We start from the raw sequence: 13,556 nt of genomic DNA, 5'->3' as shown, positions 1-13,556 counted from the left end.
ATATGTACCTGTTAAATCAGTGAAGGTGTAGTCAGAAAGAGAGAAAACATAATTATGTTTTAAGAAGAGAAAGTTCAATGTAAGAATGTGGAACTGCATATGTTAGAAATGGTAGAACAATAAAATGAGCACTGAATGGGACTACAGCAGAAGAAAGAAGAAGAGGTGCTCACTGAGATATGTGATTATAAAGATCAGCTATCTTTAACTATTATCACTTGAGTAGTGGTAGAACAAATTGCAGAGGGTAATACCAGAGACCTGATATGTACTTGCTACTGAACCACTGAGTATTCTTTGGTGGGGCTAAAACAATAGAGGAGGTGTCCTGAAATAGCAGGTAGAAACAAAGTAGGAACTCAGCCCCTTCCAGAGATGCAAACAAGAAGCAGAGGAAGAGAGAGCTAAAGAATATCTTTTGTGGGGGGCATGGTGCTGTACGCCTATAATCCTAGCAGCTTGGGAGGCTGAGGCGGGAGGATTGTGAGTTCAAAGCCAGACTGAACAATGTAGCAAGACCCTAAGCAATTTAGTAAGACCCTGTCTCTAAAAAATATGTATAAAAAAAAGGCTGGGGATGTGGCTTAGTGGTTAAGGGCCCCTGGGTTCAATTACCGGAACCCAAAAACAAAACAAACAAACAAAAAAATACATATAAATATTTTCTTCATCTGCTCATCATTTTGACAGCCTTTATCATCCAAACACATTATTTCCTTATGGGAAAACTTATCAAGGAGTTCTGAAAGCATCATTTGTAGATGTTTAGCTCTGATAATTCAGAAAGCACAAATGTGTGGCTGATGCATTAGTGGAACTTAATGGGAACAACAGAAATACAATTTTGAATATGAAGACATATAAAGGTCTTTCAGTCTTTATGGGAATGACTTGAAGATATTTATAGGCAAAAATCACAGATTTCATCAGTGAAATCTAATTTTGACTTTCATTGTGTTAAAGATATAGATAGCTAAAGTTTTGCTGCCTCTGATACATGATCATCAAACCCTGTGAAGTTGTGTTCCTTATTAGGCAACAGACTATCTGAAAGGCTTTCATTAAAATTCACATACTTTTATACACATTGCCTGAACTGAAGTATTCTAAAATAATTGAGAAAATACTTATCATTATGAAACTGTTTTCTATTTAGAACCATTTTTAAGTTTGCTACTTTATCATAGGTGTAAGCATGTAATTATATAGCATAGCCAATGGTATCTCTTTAACAGATTATTATTTGTAAGACTTCAATATATTTTTCTACTACTTTACCAATATTTCACCAGCCTTCTCCTCCTGAGAGAATTTAAAGACAAATACCTCATGTCTACTCTAGAATATTTATTTAAATTACAGTGTGACAAATTTTCAGATCCCAAATGTGATATCTGCATTAAAGCTAGCAATATCATATCAGTGATAAAATATATCATTGTTAAGTGACTTCCTATCTCTGGTGAAATATTCAGCTTCATGCTGCAAAATCTATGAATGTTGATGTGTATTATTATCCAGTGGAATATTAATGGTAATATCACTCTTTTTTGACATTCCATATTCTTAGGATAGAGGAAAGAGTCAATAAAGGGAAATATGAAGGACTTATGTGTCTAGACATGTTCATTCATGACTTGAATCCAAAACCAAATTTAGTTTAGACTGAATTTAGAACTCCTGGCATATTTATGTCCCTAGCTTGATGTTCTAGAAAACCTTCAAGTAAAAGTCTGAGTTTAGTTGTTTGTGGAAGTGGCCATTTCCAGCATTTAATTAAAAATAGTAGCCTATTTATATTAGCAATGTGCTCTGAAGAATAAAGAGAAATGCATGATTGCTAATAGAAAAGTAGGATACATAAGGACCATAAAACACAGAAGAAATTGTACATTCTCTCCCACCCTCTCTGAATCACTTTTATTTTTATTCTCCTTGTGGGGAAGGATTAAAGCCAGAATTTTAGGGAATCTCCATGAGGTGCTTTTTTTGTTAATGTAAAGCCCAGATGAAAGATGCAGTACCAAAACTGAGGAAGGGCCATTAGACCTCTGTATAGACCTCTAATCTGAATAAAACAGGGAAAAATTGTGGTACTCTGACCTGGTTGTTGTGGCTTCCTTCAGTTTTTGATGATGTCTTTCATACAAGACACTGACTCTGTAGGCAGTTTATAGTCTCCTAGTTCAGAGAGCAAAATGGAAGACTATGCACAATTTGCACAAAAAAATTTGCACTCACACACACACACACAAAAAAAAATTGCACAAAAGCCTTTGGAAGACACCCAGTATTGGGTATGATGGTGATAGGAATATAATAATGACATCAAAATTAGTGGTACTTCGTTTTTCCTACTTGGACATAAACCCAAATGAATGGACTTTCCTCGCATGAATGGATAGTAGATACCAATTATAGCAATTCTAAGACCTGTATGTCAAACTTTTTTTTTATTGCTGTGTTCCAAAACAGGGTAGTTTCACTGTACCATAATTTGTGCACAGAGTGCCTCCTACTTGAGTCAAAACCTACTAAATTAATTTATCCTAGACTATACTTGTAGAAAAAGTATAGAATTAGAAATTCGCTGTAAGGCCTCTCTAAAAAAACAAAAACGAAACAAAACAAAACAACAACAAAAAAAAAACCATCATGACGTGCAATGAGGCAAGAAATAAACAATAGTCATTGGAGAAATTAGTTAATCATTATGCCACAAACATATAATATGATTTTTCTTTCTAACCAATTTACAAATCAAATTACCCAATTAACAACTTCTGTAGGAAGATATTAAACTATTTTTGGAACAACTGTAAAAATGTTTAAGGAAAATCTACGCTTTAAAGCAATTTAGCAAGAAATGCTGTTCTTTTAAAGCATACAAATGTGGTATTTTGTTAGAATCTTCCTTGTTTCCTAAACTACTTATAAGAATTTTTAAGACAGTTTAATAAGAAATACTATCTTTTTCTGGTATACAAATGTGGGCTCTTGCTGCAAACTTTCTTATTTTTCAAGATAATCTACAAGAAATTACTTTGTGGAACTTTAAGATTGATGTTAATAAAAATTATCAACAATACAGATTTTACCTAAAATAACATTTTTTCTCCTATTTTAGAACTCCAGGGCTTAAGAGAGAGAATATAAATACAAATCCATAAAACTGACTAAGAGTGCCTAGGGAAGTATACCTTGGAAGAGAATCTTTTTTGGATGAAATTAGGTAAACGTGATTTTATTCCACCAAAAACTCTTAGAAGCATTTTTGTGTTTGTGCATTCATGTGTAAGGTAAGTGTGCATGTTTGTATGTATTATCATTTGAATTTAAAAGTAAGAGACCAAAAGAGGAAGGCATTTGCATTTATTGACATCCCATCATGTCCCAGATACTGTGATAGATGCTTTACCTATATTAGCTCCTTTTTTTTAGTTGTAGTTGGACACAATACCTTTATTTTATTTATTTCTTTTTATGTGGTACTCTGTAATGAACCTGGCATTTTGCATGTGCTAGGCAAGCACTCTACCACTGAGCCACAACCCCATCCCCATCTCCTTTAATTTTAAAGGACTGTGCAAAAGAGAAATGGTATGATCTCTTTCAGTGGGCCAGAAGAACAAGAATCAGTGGTTATAATATTGTAAAAAATGTGTATCACCCTTTTTTAAAGTTCATGAAATAGAATTATTAGTATCCATGCTTTGACTTTAAACAAGCCCACATTAGACAAAATTTTGTATTCAAGGAGGGATTGCTGTGAAACAGCCTATCTCCTTCATATCTTACAGGAATCTAAATTGTTCCAAAGTGTTTTAAAGGCAATTTGGAAACAGTATCTCATGTATAACACTATGCACATTTTAATATAATCATCATTTTTCCTAGTAATAATTAAAAGGAAATAATACAAACCAGATAACTGTATATAGATAAACAATGGAATATTATTCTTCCATAAAGAGAAATGAAATTATGGCATTTGCTGATACATGGATGGAACTGGAGACTATCATACTAAGTAAAATAAGTCAATCAAAAAAAAAAAGGTTGAATGTTCTCTCTGATATATGGATGCTAACTTACAATAAGCGGGGGTACGAAAAATAAGAGTACTTTGGATTAGACAAAGGGGAATGAAGGGAAGAGAAGAGGATTGGGAGTAAGAAAATTAGTAGAATAAATTGGAAATTACTTTCCTATTATCATATATGTTCACATGTGAATGTATGATCAGTGTAATTCTGTATGATATACAACCTGAAGAGTGGGAAGTTGTACTCCTTACGTGTATAACATGTCAAAATATATTCTACTGCCATATATATATATATATATATATACACACACACACACACACACACACACACACACACACATTCCTGTTAATGACCCAATCATCTCCTGAAGGCTCCAACTTCCAGCACTGCTGCCACATTGGGACCAAGACCCAACACAGGTTTTTTTTGGGGACATTAGTATTCTAAACATACTGCTTCTATAAGTGGACTATTTTCTGGATTTCTTATTCTGTTTCACTAATGTGTGTCTATTTTTATTTTAGAACCACACTACTTTGATTAGCTTTGTAATTTAAAATTAGAAATTGTAATTCCTCCAAGTATGTTCTTCTTACTCAAGATTGCTTTAGTTATTTGTGGTTCTTTGTAGTTCCATGCAAATTTTAGGATTATTTTCTCTACTTGTGTGAAAAATGTCACTGGAATTTTGGTAGGGATTGCATTAAATTAATAGATCATTTGGGTAATATGAATATTTTGATAATATTAATTCTTTTGTATTTATTTATGTCTTTGTCAGTTTCTTTCATCATTATTTTATAGTTTTCAGTATACAACTGTTTTACCTTCTTGGTTAAATTTATTGGTAGATATTTTATTCTTTTTCTTGCTATATTGTAAATGGAATTGTCTTCTGATTTCTCTTTTGATGGTTAATTGGAACTGTATTGAAACTCAACTAATTTTTGTTTGTTGATTTTATAATTTGAATTTTACTGAACTTGTTTATTCATTTTAAGTATTTTTTATGAGCTCATTAATGTTTTCACTATATAAAATCATGTCTTCCTCATATAGACAATTTAAATTTTTCCCTTCTTATTCAACCCTTTTTAGTTTCTTTGTTTGGGTCTAATTGATCTGGCTAGGATTTCTAGTACTTTATTCAAGGGGTAAGAATGATTATACTCCTCTTCTTAATGATCATCACTGAACCTGATATCAGTTGAAGGTTTGTCATATATTCTTTAAATAAGGGGTATTTGAGTGGGGAAGATTTCCTAATTACTCTTTCAATTGATTCATCACTGATCTTGTATTTTACTCTCTTGGGATGTTTTAATTATTGCTTTACCCTCCTTTAGTTCTGTCTAGGTTTCTTATTTCTTCATGTTTCAGATTCTTGGGTTGTATGTTTCTAGGAATTCATCACTTTCTTCAATATTGTCCATTTCCTTTGTATAATTGTTGATTTTGTAATAGGCCCTAAAGATCTTTTGCATGATATTAATCCTAATGTTAACTCTTTGAATTCTAATTTTATTGAGTCTTTTTTTCTTAGTCTACCTAGGTTTTGTCAATTTTGTTTTTCTTTTCACACACAAAAAAGGAAGTCTTAGTTCTTGATCTTCTTTCTTATTTTCCTAAGCAGCAACATCAGTTGAGTTTATGAAAGAAGTTTTTTTTTCTTCTCTGATTTTAGTTATTTCCTTCCTTCTACTAATTTTGAATTTAGTTTATTCTGCTTAGAACCACATTTGTTGCATTCTTCAAATTTGATGCACTGTAATTCTCTTTCCATTGTTCACAGATTTTTTTCTCATTTTCATTTTGATTTCTTCTTCAACCTTTTGTTTTTCTGAACCATTTTGTCTAATTTTCATATATTTGTTAATTTTCAAATTTTCTTCTTTTGTTCGTATTTAGTTCCATACCATGGTGATCAGAAAAGAGGCTTGATATTATTCCAGTCTTCTTAATTTAAGATTAGTTTTTTGATCAATATATGATCTATCCTAAAAATATTTGACTTGCACCTGAGAAGAAAATGTTCTGTTGCTGTTCAATGACACATTCTTCATTTAACTATTAGGTAAGTTTTTAGGTATTCAAGTCAAACATTTCCTTATTGATTTTGTATCAAATGACCTATTTATTGTTGAATCTGAAACTATTGAAGCCTCCTGTTATTATTATATTGCTGAATTAAAAGAAAAAATGTTTTCCCCCCAAAAAAGAAACTCTGTAATCCCAGCAGCTCGGGAGGCTAAAAAAAAAACAACAGGATTGCAAGTTCAAAGCCAGACTCAGCAATGGTGAGGCACTAAGCAACTCAGTGAGACCCTTCTTTAAGTAAAATACAAAATAGAGCTGAGGATGTGGCTCGGTGGTTCACTTACCCTGAGTTCAATCCCCTGTACCCCCTCCCCCCAAAACAACTCAGTAACAAGTATGCTAAGTGTTGCTTATACATGGAAGAGAAGAAAATCAAGGCATAAATACAATTTCTAGGAGATAGTTTGGAGCTTCATAAACTCAACTGATGTTGCTGCTCCTGACATGTCATTTTACTGTTTTATGTGTAATCAAACTGGGCATTGAAAATGTTTCTAAAATGTTTAACCAATTAAATACTGTTTACAATGAATTTGGTCATTATATAGGCAAAATGTATTCATTGATTTTATTTTATCCAAAGTTCTGATTCCCTACTTTATTTCTCACTGTTATTTAGCACATGTCCTTACTACAGAAAGGCAAAAGCCCAGTTTTAACTTTAATCTTTCATGCTCGCTTTAAAATACAAATCATTATTTCTGCAATTGCCTATGCTGGGATGTCTTTATCCTATCCCTCTGTATATCAGATTACATAATTAGGAATCAGCTTCTGTAAAGATTCTGTCTACTGATTTTTTCTAGACCCATACAGACTGACATTATTATATCATTTCCTGAACCCTATGCTATTCTTTTGAATTCCGTCATGCCTATATATAATAGTAGACACATATCTCTAATTGGTCTTAAACACAAAGACAGGAAGCACTGCATCTAGTTTGTAAAATAAGTCCACATGCTTAGAAAAGCCTAGATTGTACACTTGAAAGGGCTCAGGAAATGCATGTACGATAAATGGATATTCAAACAATAGAGGGATATTGAAATGCATTCTTTTTACTTTATCATTTATGAATATAGAGATGGCTTAGGTTTCCTCTAATTCTGAATGCACCATTGCCACTGGGACTAGTGCATTCTAATTCCCATGCTTAGGACATTTAATATTTTGTCTCCTAAATGAATATAACATTTTACTACACAGGTATCATTAGAATATTTTTAACTTAAATAAAAAGAATATTTTATTTTTGAATTTTAAAAGGTCATTTTCCTTAACTAAATAAACCTCGTTCTGTTCAAGTAATGTTAATTCCAGCTCCTTCTCCTAGAAATTAAATTAATTGAAGCACTGTTCTTTTTAATATATGATAGGCTTGAAAGAAATGAATACAACTTCACTGCAGCTGGGGAAAAAATCTATAAATGAATTTGTGACAGCTTTCCCAGTCAAATATAGCTGTATGTGTTTGAAAATTTTAGGGGAGATTAAAACTTTGTCATTTTAGTGCATCACTCAATTTAACATGTAGAATAATGTTCTCTGGTGAATGATGCAGGATAATGATATAATAACTGGAAAGATGTAATGACAATGCCTAGGATAGAAACTCTCTTTGTTTGAATTAGTTCTTTTTTTCCTTTTTAAAATGCAAGGGGCTTATTATAAACAGAGGCTTCTGAATATTTTTCTGTGATAACTAGCTAATAAAAGTAAAGCTCCATCTGCTATGTGAGGATACTTCTTATGAAAAGTTAAAGACCCCTTCTCTGCTGATACATGTTCAATAATGGAAATAACTCAGTAATTTTACAATTATCAATGAAGCTAAACTAGATACTGCATTTACCTGAATGTGTCCATAAATTAAATATCAGAAGTTGAAATAAATGAATTTTGAATCACTAGCAAGGATATACCTTAAAATCATTTAAATTTTGAATATGTTTAAAATTTTTTTGGCTGTGTATAACCTTTTCAAAAAGAAGATTCTGATTATATAAATACTAAATTTAGAATAAGGTGAAATTATCTATTTAATACACTCCTGTGATATAAATCACAGTTTTGTTTGTTTCTCACCTAATATATCTTGGGAGCTCATCCTGGGGTGTGCATAGAATGTTAGTTACTGAGTGACAGACGGAAAACTCATGAAGACTCAATATCTTCCTATTGAAAGAGAAACACTTAATTAACATTAATTCTTCACAAAGTCACAAAATTCAAATTGTTGCTGACCAATGAAGGTACAGTTTGAAAATGCATTTCATGTGTGGAGAAGCAAGGTTCCTTTTCTTCTTCTTATCTTTACAAAGCTCTTTGTCCTTCTATACTCTCACAGTCATTCCATACGAAATTGTATTATAGTTCTCTTGCTGAATTGCTCATCAATTCCTCTCCTCTCCTCTCCCATTTTAATATCCACAGATTTTTGCATTTCACCGATACTCTAAAACTTGACTGAATATAAATAGTCTGTATCAAAAACTAAGAGTGAGTTTTCCTGAAAGATCAAAGTGAGACACAGATGATTACTGGGTTCCTATGTCTTCAGGGACACAAAATGTTTTTGACACTTTTTACTGCAGAGGAAAATGATCTGAAGAATACACTATCAGATTTTACTTCTATAATGTACTTTACCTGTAACAACAGCAAAGGATCCTAGAGAAACTGTAGTTGAACCACAGTGTGAGTCTACTTATGCCTTTCACTTTGAGAATCATGGTGTATGATGGTAATTTATGCTTCCCACTAATACAGTGTAGGAGATATATATATATATATATATATATATATATATATATATATATAAAATATTAAAGCCTAATTGATATGAGACCAGTATTGAGATTCAGAAAACTGTAAATGAACAAAAAACATGTATAATAAAAATAAGAAAATAGAAACATTAAATTTAAGAAAACTTGAATAAAATTTAGTCCAAATTATTCCAAGTGCAACTTAAGTGGGTAAAGTAGGTAAATTCTTACAAAAGCATCCAGACCTACACTGGTTAAAGAAAATAGTGGTGGAAAACTGCAGGAAAGTATAACTGTCTAATGTTTGCTTATGAATATGTGAGCTATTATGAGAAATGTGTCCGGCACAAAAAAGCTATTTGTGAATGAGTGGTGTGTGTGTGTGTGTGTGTGTGTGTGTGTGTGTGTGTAAGTCATGAGACAAACTCCTATTCAGCAGTTTCCTTTGAAAATAACAATCTTGTTGATTATAATATTTAGAAGTCTTATCTTGGAGAAGAGAGGAACTAGAATAATACAGAACATTCTGCCTCTTTATAATTCTAAGTGACAGAATATTCAAAATCTCTTGTAATTCATAAGAATTCACAGTAGAAGGCATCTTATAAATAAGATCAAATGATAAGAAAATGGTTGATGATGAAAAGATATTAGAAAACTTGAGAATCTTATGATACCCAAAGATGCAGCTGGTAACTCTCTAGAACATTGCTGTAAACTCTCATTACCACAGCTTGATGACAATTGTTCACGCTCTCAACAGCTGTTTGGATTGCCAGAGCAGCTGTTACCTGCAAAAGATTATTTGTAGAGATTAGTCTCCTGTAGTCTATCTAATAGTGGTATTAAAAAGGGATACATACATGAAGTAGAACTGATACTAAGTTAGGTCTGAGGTATCAATTGAACATTGCTGTTTTATGAGAATGAGAGTTTTTCTTTCTTAGACATGTCTTTCTCAAGCCACCATTATGATTTCTGTAGTCCATTGTTTGCTTCCTAAAAAGGAAAATAACTTTGGCAATGTTTTAACAGTAATTTGGTAGTCTTATATATATATATATATATATATATATATATATATATATATATATATATATATATATATATATAAATTGTCTCAATTATGTCATATCTTACTTTATAACTTTTACAACTCAACACATTTTTTTAGATTTATAAAAGAAAAATTCTGGCAAAATTATTATTAGCTAGGTTTCAGAAATATTTGTCAATTCTTTAGTTAATTTTTAAATTTTAACCATTGAACAGATGATAACAGTCTGCTAAAAATTCACTGGCCCTCTTCTACCTGTCATGGAACTCTATCTTGAAAAGACTGCAAAAGGCTAATTGTATCCGATAAACAATATTTTTAATTTAGATTCTGTTAGATATTGAATTTATTTGAATAAACCTAATGAAGTTAAAAACACTTCAGGCAGTATTATTAGTTACATAATACTCCCAAGGATTATAGTACATCTTTGAAAAATAATTATACATAAAAATGTTGAAAAAAATACTTACCTAAAAATAGATGTTCTTGAAATTCTACAGATGTAAATTAAAAATCTGCTACTGCAAATAATCCCTTAGACTTTTCTAAAAAAAGTATTTATTTTTTAATTGTAGTTGGGCACAATACCTTTATTTATTTATTTTTATGTGGTGCTGAGGATCAGACCCTGCCAGGGTCTTGCACATGCTAGGCGAGCGCTCTATTGCTGAGCCACAACCCCAGCCCCTCCTTTAGACTTTTTAAATTTAATTTATTTTAACTAAGACATAAAATTGTAAAACTGTACATATTAATATGGTAACATAAGCAGTTTTAATAAATGTATGTATTGCATAATGTTTAAATCAGATTAAATGTTTTAATCTTAAGCATTTGCCATTTTTTGTGAAAACAATTTATATCTTTTATTTTAGCATTTTTAAATATACAGTGCATTTTCATTATCTATGCAGTCATCCCACTTGGGCAATATAGCTCCTATCAAAATATGACTTAGTACCTATTGATAAAACCTTCCCCATCCTTCTCTCCCTGCTACACTCCTTGGCCACTGGTAACTACTATTTTATTCTCAAATTCTGTGAAACAACCTATTTTAGATTATGTTTAGAAATACTTCTCTTAGAATTAGAAATTTATTGTTCAGTCTTATATAAACAATTAAGACAAGGATCTCAATATTTTTTTATAATCAATTGAAATTGTGCAAATTACATAATAGTAAGTGCATGAAAATGCATAGTTCATCATTAAATAGGCTTTGTTTTATGAATAAATTACCTTTCCAAGAACAAACATGAAAATCAATTATAATAATAAAAAATCTAATATTTTAGAACTATTTTATTTAGAATAAAATATTATTTTGTGGTTAGGAAGGTTATTAAGACAGATCATATAATTATTAATTTCTTTTTAACATATGAATTATTTTCAAAAGGGGACTCTTTTCCTTCCCACCAAAACTTTCCTCCTGTGTCATGACTCTTGGTTAATGATAACTTCATATAAATTCCACAAGCTTTACTCTTCCCCCTTTTCTCTAATTCAATGAATTATTGAATTCTTTTTATTGTACGATATAAATCATTCTCAGATGAATTATTTCTTTTCCATCTACCCTTTATTACTTTCACCCAATTTTTTTCCTTAACTCTTAAGATGTATATTTATTCAGAATATCTTATCATTATTCAATTTTTTTCACTCTACTTTTTGATTCTTGTCACTTTTTTTCTAAAACCTTCAATGACTCCCTAACACAACCAAGATCAAGTCTAATGTTAGTGAAACCTGATATTACTTTCCTTAATTATTGTGTAATTTGCTTTACATGTGCTTATCAAGTTATTTATTCCTCAAGAGCCTTTTAAATAAAGAAAATAGTCAGATTTATTTCTGTATAATGGACAAGAAGGAAGCCAAAATACTTTCTTCCCTCACACCTCACTTCTACCTTTGGCTCCATAGTAGGGTGACTTCAGAGTCTAGTTTCTGCTTCCAGGTACATATAGTACTTGATATAACATTGGAGAATTCATTTAGACCATGCCTTAATGGGTACAGGGCTTCATCTTTGGTTTTTGTTTCAAAAGTGAACCCATGTTTCTGGTCTGATCTCAATAAATCACCTGAGTAGAAAATATGTGTAGGACACTGGATTAAATCTTCTCTTGTGTATGTTTTGACCTGGTGACTCATTTATCACTAGTGCTTTCACTCACTCAAGAAAAGAGAACTTAGGGATGGGGATGTGGCTCAAGTGGTAACGCGCTCGCCTGGCATGCGCGGGGCGCTGGGTTCAATCCTCAGCACCACATAAAATAAAATAAAGATGTTGTGTCCACCGAAAACTGAAAAATAAATAATTCTCTCTCTCTCTCTCTCTCTCTCTCTCTCTCTCTCTCTCTCTCTCTCTCTCTCCCCCTCTCTCTCCCTCTCTCTCTCTCTCTCTCTCTCTCTCTCACACACACACACACACACACACTCTCTCTCCCTCTCTCTTTCTCTCTTCTCTTCTCTCTAAAAAAAACAAAGAAGAGAGAACTTATTTATCATGATATGTTTACTTATTTATTCTTATGGCTTACACTTTTAAAATGAGATTCTACTTATTTGTTTGACTTTCTTAGCTTGCATAATGAGACAATCTTATGAAAATTTGAAAGTGGGATATCTTCATAGCTGACATTATCTGTTCAGATTGCATATTTAAGTTTTTCTTTCAGTTAGAAGTTACCATATTCATTTATATGTTAGAAACATATTTAGTATCTATTTAGTATAAATTTCATAGAGGAAAAATGTAAAATATTTATAGGAAGGTGGAAAAATTGATGCCCATAGCTCCTAAATCCTAGCCTATTGCATGTTAGTAGTCTTTGCGTTTTTTTGTAGATTTTTATTTCATCTATTTTTTAAGATATGATCTCATATAGTATATATTAACTTATTAATAGTATATATTTTTTTCATCTGATTTCAAAAGCTTATGGGTTTTATTTAAGAATTTTTTCTGTAGCACTAGAACTGATGGATTATTATAGAAATAAAAATTTTATAGTGGAAAAAGAATACTTTATAAGAAGAAATATTAAGATGACAGCAAAACATTTACTAAAATTGTGGCTGAAATTCTGATTTACATAAACAGTAACCTGTTTCAAACTAAATCTGCATACTTTGGATGCTATTTTATATTTGCCAGCTGAAGTTGGCAATTCATGTGGCAATAGCGTATCTACTGATTCCAATTTTTAGGTCTGCCAAATTTTATATTATGCAATTATAGACAAAGTTTAAAAAAAAAAAAACTTTTGTATTTGCATCATTTCAGATTTGGTAGGAAGAAAAAGAGATAATAAATCTATAACACTTTCAAATGTCAGGTGTTAGATATTCTCTAAACATAGCTGACAAATTTCTCTCTCCTTATCTCTCTCCTTATATTTTCATGCTGCCTGTTCAATTAAGGGATAGTGTTGGTTTCCTATTTGCTCATGTCTCAGTTGAACATGCTCTGACAATTAAAATGGGAAGAAGTGACAGTGTGTCTGCTTAGGGTAAAATTTCTATGTGTGTAGCTTCCACTGGAAAACCATCTATCCTAAAGAAGGA

This window comes from Marmota flaviventris, chromosome 17 (genome assembly GCF_047511675.1).
Source record: "Marmota flaviventris isolate mMarFla1 chromosome 17, mMarFla1.hap1, whole genome shotgun sequence".
Classification (NCBI taxonomy): domain Eukaryota; kingdom Metazoa; phylum Chordata; class Mammalia; order Rodentia; family Sciuridae; genus Marmota; species Marmota flaviventris.
This window is presented reverse-complemented; position numbering follows the sequence as displayed.